Here is a 13,017-nt window from a genome sequence, read left to right on the forward strand (position 1 = left end):
GGGTGGAGGAGAGAGGTGGTAGCTGGCAGGTGGTGGGAGGTGGTAGTGAGCAGGGGGTGGAGGAGAGAGGTGGTAGCTGGCAGGTGGTGGGAGGTGGTAGTGAGCAGGGGGTGGAGGAGAGAGGTGGTAGCTGGCAGGGGGTTAGAGGTGGTAGCTGGCAGGAGTTGGAGGGGGGAGGTGGTAGTGGGCAGGGGTGGAGGAGAGAGGTGGTAGCTGGCAGGTGGTGGGAGGTGGTAGTGAGCAGGGGGTGGAGGAGAGAGGTGGTAGCTGGCAGGTGGTGGGAGGTGGTAGTGAGCAGGGTGTGGAGGAGAGAGGTGGCAGCTGGCAGGGGGTTAGAGGTGGTAGCTGGCAAGAGTTGGAGGGGGGAGGTGGTAGTGGGCAGGGGGTGGGAAGGGGGAGGTGGTAGTGGGCAGGGGGTGGAGGAGCGAGGTGGTAGCTGGCAGGTGGTGGGAGGTGGTAGTGAGCAGGGGGTGGAGGAGAGAGGTGGTAGCTGGCAGGTGGTGGGAGGTGGTAGTGAGCAGGGGGTGGAGGAGAGAGGTGGTAGCTGGCAGGGGGTTAGAGGTGGTAGCTGGCAGGAGTTGGAGGGGGGAGGTGGTAGTGGGCAGGGGGTGAAGGAGAGAGGTGGTAGCTGGCAGGTGGTTGGAGGTGGTAGTGAGCAGGGGGTGGAGGAGAGAGGTGGTAGCTGGCAGGTGGTGGGAGGTGGTAGTGAGCAGGGGGTGGAGGAGAGAGGTGGTAGCTGGCAGGGGGTTAGAGGTGGTAGCTGGCAGGAGTTGGAGGGGGGAGGTGGTAGTGGGCAGGGGGTGGAGGAGAGAGGTGGTAGCTGGCAGGTGGTTGGAGGTGGTAGTGGGCAGGTGGTGGGAAGAGGGGGGTGGTAGTGGGCAGAGGGTTCTTTTTTATTGTGAATTGCCCAAATGCTTTATTATTATTTTTTTTTATTAGACTGTTCAATCATGGGGGTTAAATATGCAACTTTTGTTGCCTCAGGCAAAAGGCCAGTTTGGTCTTGTGGTTAAGTTCCAAGCCTCACAATCTTGCAGGCCATGGTTCGTGGCTGGGCTAAAGCTTTTAATTTTTTTTTTTTTTCAAATAGAATAAAATTAAAAGCTTTAGCCCAGCCACGAACCATGGCCTGCAAGATTGTGAGGCTTGGAACTTAACCACAAGACCAAACTGGCCTTTTGCCTGAGGCAGCAAAAGTTGCATATTTAACTCGCATAATTGAATAGTCCAGTAAAAAATAATAATAATAATAATAAAGCATTTGGGAAAATCACAATGAAAAATTCTACACTTCACGCCAGTCACTTGACCCCAAATTAATTTCAAATGCAACACGTTGTCAGGCACAGTTCCTGTCAACGTGCTGCATTTGAAAATAATTATGCTTTTAAATTTGGCGTGAGGGAGTTTAGATGTGGCTGCAATGTCAGCCACGTCCAAACGTCCCTCGCGCCAAATCGGCGGCGCCAGAAAGGCTCCCACGCCGAAATGGGTGCGGCGAACCGGCCGCTGCGGCCAACTGGCAGCGCCGAACCGGCCCGCGGCGAAACGGCCACGCCAAAAGGGGGCGTACCCGTGGCAATATTCAAAGCGCATCCTGATTTAGAACAGCGACAACATTCAAAGTTCAGATACATTTAAAACAATGGCTACACTCAAGATGCAACTGGATTCAACACATAGGCAATATTCAATCGGCAAACAGATTTAAAACAGTGGCAATTCTCAATATGTGACAGATTTAAAACAGTGGTAATATTGATAGCGCAGCTAAATTTAAAGCAGTGACCACACTCAAAATGCATTCAAAGTTCAGATACATTTAAAATAGTGGCTACAATCAAAATGCAACTAGATTCAACACAGAATCAATATTCAAGGGGCAGCTAGATTTAAAACAGTGACAAAACTGAAAGTGCAGCTACATTTAAAACTGTGGCAAGATTCGAAGCATAGCTAAATCTAAAAGAGCGGCTACACTCAAGATGCAAAGAGATTCAACACAGAGGCAATATTCAGGGGGGAAGCTAGATTTAAAACAGTGTCTATACCAAAAACACAACTATATTCAAAACAGAGGCGAAATTCAAAGTGCAGGTAGATTTAAAACATTGGCTACACTTAAAATGCAACTAGATTCAACACAGTGGAAAAATTCAAAGTGCAGCTAGATTTAAAACAGTGGGCCTCATTACAAGTCCGGCGGTAACCGTGCCGGAAATTCCAGCAGGTTACCGCCGGACCCGTATTACCATTCCGCCTCCGTGATTGCCGGAATCACCGGGGCATTACAACCCTGGTGACCCAGTAATTCCAGAGGCGGAAATCGGTAAATCCCCATTCCCATGGAGTCCCATAGGACAGAGCTGGTGTTTCCATGTCCGCCTGCAGGCAGGTGGTGTTAAACCCGCCAGGTCAGACCTGGCGGGAGTGACACCTTCCACCTGCAGGACACTTAATCAGCCAGTCCGTAAACAACGGTGGTGGCGTATTTATCACCACCATTCTTTCCGGACCGGCAGGGTCGTAATGAGGCCCAGTGTCTTTACTTAAAATGCACTAGTTTCAACACAGAGGCAATATTCAAGGGACTGCTGGATCTAAAACAGTGGCAATATTCAAAGTGCAGCTACATTTAAAGCAGTGGCCACACTCAAGATGCAACTAGATTCAACACAGAGACAATATTCAGGGGACAGCTAGATTGAAACAGTGGCAATATTCAAAGTGCATCCTCTTGTAAAATAGTGAAAACATTCAATGTGCAGCTAAATTTAAAACAGTGGCTACACTCCAAATGCAACTAGACTCAATACACAGGCAATATTCAAGAGACAGCTAGATTTAAAACAGTGGAAAACTTAATTCAAGTTCCAGCTAAATATAAAACAGTGGCTACATTCAAGATGCAAATAGATTCAACAGAGAGGCAATATTCATGGGACAGCTCAATTTCAACAGTGGCAATATTCAAAGCGCATACTGATTTAAAACAGTGACAACATTCAAAGTGCAGCTACATTTAAAACTGTGGCTACACTCAAATGCAACTAGGCAGTATTCAATGGGATAGACAATATTCAAGGGGCAGATAGATTTAAAATAGTGGCAAAATAAATTCAAAGCACAGCTACATTAAAAACAATGGAACAATCCAAAGAGCAGCTAAATTTAAACCGTTGCTACACTCATACTGCAAATAGATTCAACACAGAGGCAACATTCAAAGTGCCGCTAGATATAAAACTGTGTCTATACTTAAAATGCACTAGATTCAACACAGAGGAACATTTCAAGGGGCAGCTAGATTTGAAACAGTGGCAAAATAAATTCAAAGCAGAGCTACATTTAATACAGTATCAAAAATCAAAGCACAGCTAATTTTTAAATGTGGCTACACTCAAACTGCAACTAGAATCAACACAGAGGCAATATTCAAGGGACAGCTATATTGAAACAGTGGCAATATTCAAAGTGCATCCTCTTGTAAAATAGTGAAAACATTCAATGTGCAGCTAAATTTAAAACAGTGGCTACACTCCAAATGCAACTAGACTCAATACACAGGCAATATTCAAGAGACAGCTAGATTTAAAACAGTGGAAAACTTAATTCAAGTTCCAGCTAAATATAAAACAGTGGCTACATTCAAGATGCAAATAGATTCAACAGAGAGGCAATATTCATGGGACAGCTCAATTTCAACAGTGGCAATATTCAAAGCGCATACTGATTTAAAACAGTGACAACATTCAAAGTGCAGGTACATTTAAAACTGTGGCTACACTCAAATGCAACTAGGCAGTATTCAATGGGATAGACAATATTCAAGGGGCAGATAGATTTAAAATAGTGGCAAAATAAATTCAAAGCACAGCTACATTAAAAACAATGGAACAATCCAAAGAGCAGCTAAATTTAAACCGTTGCTACACTCAAACTGCAAATAGATTCAACACAGAGGCAACATTCAAAGTGCCGCTAGATATAAAACTGTGTCTATACTTAAAATGCACTAGATTCAACACAGAGGAACATTTCAAGGGGCAGCTAGATTTGAAACAGTGGCAAAATAAATTCAAAGCAGAGCTACATTTAATACAGTATCAAAAATCAAAGCACAGCTAATTTTTAAATGTGGCTACACTCAAACTGCAACTAGAATCAACACAGAGGCAATATTCAAGGGACAGCTACATTTAAACAGTGGCAATATTTAAAGCACATACTGATTTCAAACAGTGACAGCATTTAAAGTGCAGCTTAATTTAAAACAGTGGCTACTCTCAAACTGCAACTGGATTCAACACAGGGGCAAAATGCAAGGGATAGCTAGATTTAAACAGTGACAATATTCAAAGTGCAGCTACATGTAAAACAGTGAGGGGGTGGATGGTCATGGGTGAGCAGGAGAAGGGGCCAGTGGTGGAGCCATGAAAATAAATCTGGCCTATAAAATGGCTGCAAAGTGGTTGCAAGCCTTACCAGGGTAGCAGAAGGTCTGTGTTCTCTGCGCTACATGCTGCAAAGGCAAACACCACTCGTTAGAACAATGGAGATTGGACCCCTTACAGCAGACTTGCTTTGGGCCAATACCTTCTAGCATTTTTCCTTTAAAAAGAGAGGGGCACCTCCTCATTCTTTAATGGCCTCGAGGGCCAGAATCCTGATGGGTTTTCAGGATATCCCTCATTAGTATTCATGAGGTTAGAATCATTGTATGTAGATGTATCTCATGAATATTAATGAGGGGTATCCTGAAAACCCAACATGGACCCCCCTGCCTTCCCAACCTCCCTCCCCCAGGCCTACAGTTGAACAACCCTGCTTTAGATGGATGAGTTTCTCAGGGATTACCAGGGGCTGCTGCTTCCATTCCTTGAAACCTACTTCCAAGCAAACCATAGTGTGTCCGCAGCAGTGAGGAACCCAATGTCACCACCTGCCTTCTGTCTTTTGTCATTCCAATGCTGCACATTGGTGCACTTGCTGTTGTCATTGTATGCTGCAATGAAGCCATCTGTACATCTGATGCTGGTCTGATGCTTTTAGTAAACACATTAAATATGCCAGTGTAACCACTCGGAAAGTCTTACATAGTGGAAGCATTGCTGCTGCTTCCAGGCTCACTATGCCTCCTGTTGGTGCGTGTACTGGCTGGTTGTACCGCGGTTTAAATAGGGTCACTTTCAGCAGCAGGTCCATGCAGTTATGGACCTTTAGAAGCTTCAAAATGCCCTTCAAATCTGCATGCCCATTCCATTTGTCCATAACTAACCTGCTTGAAAGTCGTTCCGACTGCGTTAAAACTTCCTTTCGGGAGTGAACAATATATGTCTGATTCATGGAATTCTTTGCACGATGCAAAGTGACTTTTCACTGGTGCAAATTGACGTTGTAGTGCTGACACAAACCCTGATTCATGGAACTGTGCAAAGTGTATTTTTGCAGGGCAAAGTTAATTTTGTACTGTAAAAATGATTTTGCACTGATTTTGCCTGGCAAAAATACACTTTGCACAGTTCCATGAATCAGGGTTTGTGTCGGCAGAGCAAAGTCACTTTTCAGCAGTGCAAAGTCACTTTGAGCCATGCAAAAATGTACATGAATCGGGCCTTACTGTGTTCCAGAACGGTTCTTTGTACCTGCTCTAGCAGATATCTGGTGGGTGCTGCTGCAGTCCCCACTAGTGCCTCATACAACAAGGCCAGTGCACCTAGTGCTTGAATAGGGCTCTTTTCAAATACCAAAAACTGCAATAAGTGCAACATGCAAACATCAATAATCATCTGCAAGATGCTGCCAAATTGCGCAATGAAGAAAGCCATGTGAAATGTTTTTGCTAGTAAAATATACATTGTGATGTTCTTTGTAAAATAAGGCATCACTTTTTTTAATATGTTTATTAGAATTTCAGAGGAGGAGCAATATAAATGAAATCCCTAGAAGTACATATCCTGCGGGTGGAAGATATCTGATGTTACATGCAATGGGTAAACCTCCCACAATGTATTTTTTATAAAGATGTGAGCCGCACAGAGATGTGTAGGGCCAATGAATTCCTGGGCCCGGTAACCTCAGGCTCATTAGACCTGCATGAACGCATATGAATAATATATAAATTCCTAGACTGCCCGCCCTGGGGTACAGTGCTGATGGGACTGCAAAGTGCAATCGCCTTTTTGAGCACATCCCTAGTGCCTGTTTACCCACCTTTCCAGATCTGCCAATTATTATGCCAGCGAAGACCCCACATTTGCCGGCGTGGAGATCACAGCCTTGGATAATTAGAGTAAAGGATAAAGATATAAACTGTTACTTGTCTCTGTTTTTACTAGCATGCACAAAATCCATATTTCTGATGCCCCCATGCCTGGCCTGGGGACTGTTGCTTTTAGCATTTGGAACGGCTTCCTCCAGTACCTTTTCAGTTGAGGGAATGTACGCAACGTGTGATAAAGGAGGCCTCTGGGCATTCACACCATTAAGACGACATGCTTGATGGTCAATGCAACACAACACATCATAGCTTCAACCTTTGTACACATCCCAGTTTACCTGCAAGGGGAACAATAGGGGAGTGACACCATACTGGTGACCTTCAGAGGGGTGTCCACTCTTTGTTTCTTATTCTGGTTCTCTCAAGCCTCCCCTCTTCCAATTGAAGCAGACAACACAATAGGAAGGAGGGAGGGACTACACGAAACGCCTTTAGTAGGAGCAATTTCACTCAGCCTCTTTTTAAGGGCAAGGCTTTGGAGTTGGTAGTGCGAGAGTCTGAACCTGTAGTGGCAAGATTTGTTATGTGGATAATTGCATCTGTGTGCGATGAAAGGACACCAATGAGTGTCAATCAGGCTTGGTGGTTTTTGTGTCCACAGCAGCGGTGTTTGGTGTTTCCCTTGCCCTCAACATGATCCAAGACCCCTCTGAATGGAAACTGGCACTTAGAGGGACTTTTCTAGGCTACTGGCATGATAATAAGAGACTTTTGTCCACAATATTTGCTTGGTCCTTGCAAAGGAGAAAGCCATGCTGGGTCTAGTTCAGTGGCTGGTAGGTAAACTCAATTTGCAGCTCACATCATCCTGCAGGTTGGATTTTTGCTTGGCGATCTGCACGGGCAGCCTCTAGCACAACAGAGAACCATCATTTGATCCATTTGAGAGCTGGACTTGAAGAGGACCTGCGCGCGTGGTTGGACTTCCTCACCCAGTTCAATGGGGACGGCGCTATGGCAATCACCATGGGTCACCAACAGAAAACTGCAACCATTTACTGATGCAGCAGGGCGCACTGAGTTCAGAGCCATTCTCGGATCTTCATTGTCGACTGCAGCTTGGCCTAACACCTGGCACAGCATGGACACTTACGGAATGTATTGGCCTTAGAGCTGTTTCCTATCATAGTTGCTTCACGCCTATAGCTCTAGCCATTCACAAACAGGATGGTGCAGTTTTGGTCTAAAAATATGCCTGTTGGATCGGCCATGGACTCTGAATCTGGTAGCTATGACACCTCATTTGGTTGATTGTTGCAGTTATTTAAATCCTGTCTACATGCAAATGTAGAGGTTCGAGGAAGACACATTGGAGGTGTCACAAAATGTGTCAGCTGACGCCCTTTCTTATTTTCAGGGACAAGGTTTCATGCTGTGTGGCCTCACGCAGACCCATTGATAACCTCTTTCTGGAATTATCTGTGGGCGTTGCCACATTGGCCCCGGAATCTGGACATTAACAGAGCCATCACTCGCCCAGGCACAATGGACCCACTATCAAAAGGGCTATGGGACATTTCAGGAGCTCGTATTCACTCAAAAAATAAGGGTCAGCCATTAGTCATCAGGAGGAATAAAGTCAGGAATTCATTTTATGGGCAAATAACCAGCGAACATGCAAGTCATGGGTGTCAGGTCATTTAGCAGCAGTTGTTTTCTGTGCAACATTGGAAGGTGTAGTGGATCCTGCAAGCGAGTTTACCATTAGAGCAGCACTGAAAAGTTGGACCATGATGGAAGGCACTCAAAACGATTGCAGGCCCCAACTGATTTTGACACATTGAAGTTGCTTTGGGCCACCCACAGTCACTTTGAAGTTCCTCTTTGGAAGATGTACTGTTTCCCACAGTTTCCTCCACTACCCGTATTCAGGGCTGTAAGGGTCACAGAGCATTTCGCTTAGTCTAAGGGGGGGTCAAAACTTTAGTGTACTTTTGTCGCATAGTGCAGGGGTTAGTGGAAACTATGTTAAGTCACTGTCAGGTGTTCCATGATGGACCAAGCCAGGAAAAGACTCTGCAATGAGTCCCTCTATGTGACAACCTGCACGGTCCAATGGTAAAGCTGTCTCAAATAATGCACATTAGACCAGACCGTGCAGGTTACTTCTTCATACATTTTAACTGGCACTCCCTCACTCTCTTCCAGTTCCGAAAGGGGCTATATTTGGCTTTGTTAGCCCTGGACTTGCAGCCATAGAATTAAGCCCCACCCTCCTTCAGAATAGGGGATGCTTCGGCAACCTTCAAGGGAAGGTACACTGAGCAGGGCATACAAAAGAGTGGGCTATGGAAATCAGAGAGCTTTACATTATATTCCCTCCCAGATATGATCTGTGAACCTGCACTATGAAGAACATGCATGGTTCAGCCCGTGGATATGTCAAGGAGTTCCCCCCTTTTCACCTGGGTCTGTTCTTTGCTGGAGTCCTTGGTCGCTGCCTTCTTGCGGACGGACCTGGTTTTGAACAAGGCTGCCCGAGTCTCTTCCGACTCCAGAGTGCGTTCAGTTTCCAGGACGCGGGTCCAGGAATCCGGGGGAACTAGGAAAGGTGCAACTAGCACACGAGTCCAGGAAATAGGAGGAAAAGAAGTGGCAAGGAATGGGTAGATAGACAGGTACAAGGAAACAATACCGCAAGCTACGGGACACACGTCCGATCGTTACTTTGCAATAGCATTGAGACGTGCGGAGCCGCGGAAGGCATGGTCTATTACTAGAATACGTTACGTTCAGAGCGTGAAGCGAGAAAGGGGTTTCACGCTGGACGACCATGTTGGGAGTATTATGGAGTGCAAGCCCTGTTGTGACGAGGACCAGGAAATCCAAAAGGGACGTGTTCTGTAGTTCATGACAGCATGCCTCCTGCAAAGACCCTTTCCTCCAGGTTTGCCCGGGTGTATGAGGTGAAATCTTCTGAGCAACCGAGGGGCTTTGATATTAGAAATAGGTTCCCAGGTTCTTTCACTAGGAAGGTATCCTTTCCATTCAACCAGGTATTGAAGCTGGCCCCGTTTACATCTGGAATCGCAAATCTGGGATACCTCATATTCCAGTTGGTTGTCGACCAGCAGAGGAGGAGGTCTACAGGATTTCCAGGAGGATGGAATGTAGGGTTTCAATAAAGAGGTATGAAAAACTGGATGAATTTTCTTCCAGGAGTCTGGTAGTTTGATCCGGTATGAGACATGGTTAATCATTTCCTTAATGGGAAATGGACCATAGTACCGGGGGGCCAATTTGTTTGGTCTTAGATGTCAGGGTAGTAATTTTGATGACAACCATACTTGGTCACCGACTGCATAAGAGGGGCCTGGTCTTCTTTTGGAATCCGCATATCTCTTGGTCTGCGATCTGGCCTTCTCTAAGTATTCCTTGGCCTCCTGGTGTATGATGACGAGGGTTTCGATCCAGGAGTCAACAGTAGGTACTGGTGTAGAATGAGGAAGAACAGAGGGTACAAGCAATGGATGGAACCCTTGACTACAATAAAAAGGACTGGTTTTGAGGGCTGAATGTTCAGAGTTGTTGTAGGCGAATTCAGCAAAGGGTATCAGGAGTGACCAGTCATCCTGGACCTTGGTGGCGAAACATCGAAGATACTGTTCCAGGGTCTGATTCACACATTCTCTGGCTCCATTGGTTTGGGGGTGATACCCTGAAGAGAGGGCACCTTGAATTCCCAGAATTCGACAGAGATGTTTCCAGAATTGTGAGACGTATTGAGGTCCTCTATCAGATATGATCTTGGAAGGAAGTCCGTGCAGGCGGAATATGTGTTCCAGAAAGATTCAAGCCAGTTCGGAGGAGGATGGTAGTTTACTCAGGGGAGTAAAATGAGCCATATGAGTGAACAAGTCTATGGTAACCATGATAGTAATGTATCCTCAAGATGGTGGTAGTTCCACAATGAAGTCTGTAGCGATGGATTCCCATGGCCTAGTTGGCAGTGTTGGTTGCAGTAGAAGACCCACCGGTCTCTTGTTATCATGCTTATTTTGAACACAGACAACTCAAGCTTGAGCATAGTGTTGTACGTCAGTCTTCATTTTAGGCCACCAGAACTGTCTCTGTATAAGAAGGAGGGTATTGGTGATGCCATGATGCCCGGAGTGAAGTGTGTCATGACAGAGGTTTATTATTTTCTGTTGTAATTTCTGTGTAGGAATGAGCAGTGCATTGTCCTTGAATAAATATCCTTCCTTGGCTCTTAGATTCCATTGATTTTTCCTTGACATATCCTTCCATAACTCAGAGGATTGGGTTTGCGCTCGGATTTCTTCCAGGAGGTTGACTGCTTGAGCTACGAAGATCGTGGGGGAAAACATCTTAGGATATGCCTTATCTTCAGTGGTTACGTAGTTAGGACGTCGAGACAAGGCGTCAGCAATCAGATTTGTGATCCAGGGACATGAGTGATGTGGGACTGGTACTGGGCAAAAAAGTAGGCCTAATGCGCTTGACGACTATTTCTACATTCCAATGACTGTAGAATCTGAAGATTCCGATGGTCCGTACGGACTTGGACTGGATGTCTAGCTCCCAGAAGTATATGCCGCCATTCAGTGAAGGCTTGGCGGATGGCTAACAGTTCCTTTTCCAGGACAGAGTAGTGTGTTTCACTCAGAGTCAGGGTTCGTGAAAGATAAGCAATGGGGTGTTCCAGCTTATCTTCTAATTTCCATTTCAGCACTGCTCCTATGGCGTAATTAGAGGCATTCGTTTCCACTAAAAATGGTCGGCTTATGTCGGGTTGGGCTAAGATAGGAGCTTGTGTAAACTCAGTCTTCAAATGCTGGAACGCTGTGTCTTGCTGTGTGGACCAGATAAAAGGGGTGTCCTTCTTTAAGAGAACAACGATCGGTTGAACAATCTCGGAAAAGGTGGATATGAACATTCGGTAGAAATTGGCAAGTCCCAGGAAGAATTGAACTTGTTTCACGGACATGGGAGCAGGCCATGCCAGAATGGCCTTTACCTTTGAAGGGTCCATACCAATTCCCTCTGGGCTAAGGATAAATACTAGGTAGTGAACCGAGGTAACTTGAGACAAGCATTTTTCGGGTTTGGCCAAGAGTTGGTGTTCACAGACTCTTTGTAGTACTTCCTTTACGTGTTCTTCATGCTTTTGAGGGAATTTGGAAAAGATCAATATGTCATCCAGATATACAATGACAAAGAGGAACAACATGTCAGAGAACACCCTATCCATAAAATGTTGGAAGACTGCCGGGGCATTAGCTAGTCCAAAGGGCATGACCAGGTATTCGTAATGGCCAAAGGGTGTTCTAAAGGCGGTTTTCCACTTGTCTCCTTCCCGGATACGGATCAAATGATAGGCACCCTGGAGATCCAACTTGGTGAATATTACTGCGCCTCTTTCGGCTTCCAGGATATCTGAAATCAAGGGTAGTGGGTATCGGTCTTTGAGGGTGCATTGATTTAGGCCACGATAATTGAGGCAGGGTCTGAGTTCCTGGGTATCCTTTTTGGGAACAAAGAATAACGAAGCACCTGCTAGAGATTTTGAAGGTTTTATGGTGCCATTTTCAAAGTTGGTAACCAGGTATTCTTTGAGGGCCTTTTTCTCGGGTTCAGAAAGGATGAACATCCTGCCGAAGGGAATCACTGCTGAGGGTTCAGTTTCTATTGCGCAGTTTTCAGGCCTGTGTGCGGGTAAGGCCTGGACCATGGCAGTCGAAAACACATCAGCTTAACCTTGGTAGGCCTCAGGGACTTGTATGATATTGGAAACCACGAGTGGTGTTTCTTGGTCTTTATGCGGTTCCTTAGGGGGTGTTAATGAAGGTTCCAGGAAATACAGTGAGACATACAAAACACTGAGCCTAGGAATAGTGATCCTGCTGTCCAGTTGATATACGGATTATGTTTTTGTAACCAGGGCATACCCGATACCATGGGGTAGTGGGCTGATTTAATGATGTCGAACCTAATCAGCTCTTGATGGTGATTTATTGAGAGCTGGATCTCCTTGGTCTGCAGGCTTATGGGCCCTGAAGTGAGGGGTCTTCCGTCAATGGCTTCCACAGGCTGCAAGGCACTTCGTGTCTCGTACGGAATCTGGTGACTAGCAACCCAATCATGATCAATGAAGATCCCCATTGCTCCACAGTCTAACAAGGCCAAAATGGGATAGGTCTTGCTCTTGGAGGGTGATAGAAATGCCTGTAGTATGACCAATTTGTTTTGTCCAGGAGAGTTCAAGGAAGGAATTGATGTGGAGCAAACATCTCTCTCCCGAACTCTGCTCCATCTATGATCGGGAGCTGGCGTTTCCCGAACGCCAAGGGGGGGCTAGAGGACATTCCCTAACCAAATGTTTGTCCGAAGCACAATGCATACACAACCCCGTATGAATCCTTCTCATCATTTCTTGCGGAGATATGGGTCCACGGAAGGCTCCTACCTGCATGGGTTCTGGTTCTGTGACTGAGCCTGGGATTGTGTCCGTTCTGACGGTGCTCTCAAAGGACACCTTGGAAGGAGTTCCCCTGGATTTCTTCTTTTCAGCCTTTCTTTCCTGGATACGGAAGTCTATTTGCATGGCAAGGTCCATTAGTGCCTGGAATGAGTTTGGTTGAGCCACTCTGGCCAACTCATCCTTAATCTCATCATTCAGTCCTCTCCTGAAAAGGGTGAAACTCGCCTCAGAGGACCAATCAGCTTCCTTGGCCAATTGTTTGAATCGGGTCACATAAGTGAGCATATTCTGGGAA

This window comes from Ambystoma mexicanum, chromosome 7q (assembly GCF_040938575.1).
Source record: "Ambystoma mexicanum isolate Mex_15411 chromosome 7q, UKY_AmexF1_1, whole genome shotgun sequence".
In the NCBI taxonomy this organism is placed as follows: Eukaryota; Metazoa; Chordata; class Amphibia; order Caudata; family Ambystomatidae; genus Ambystoma; species Ambystoma mexicanum.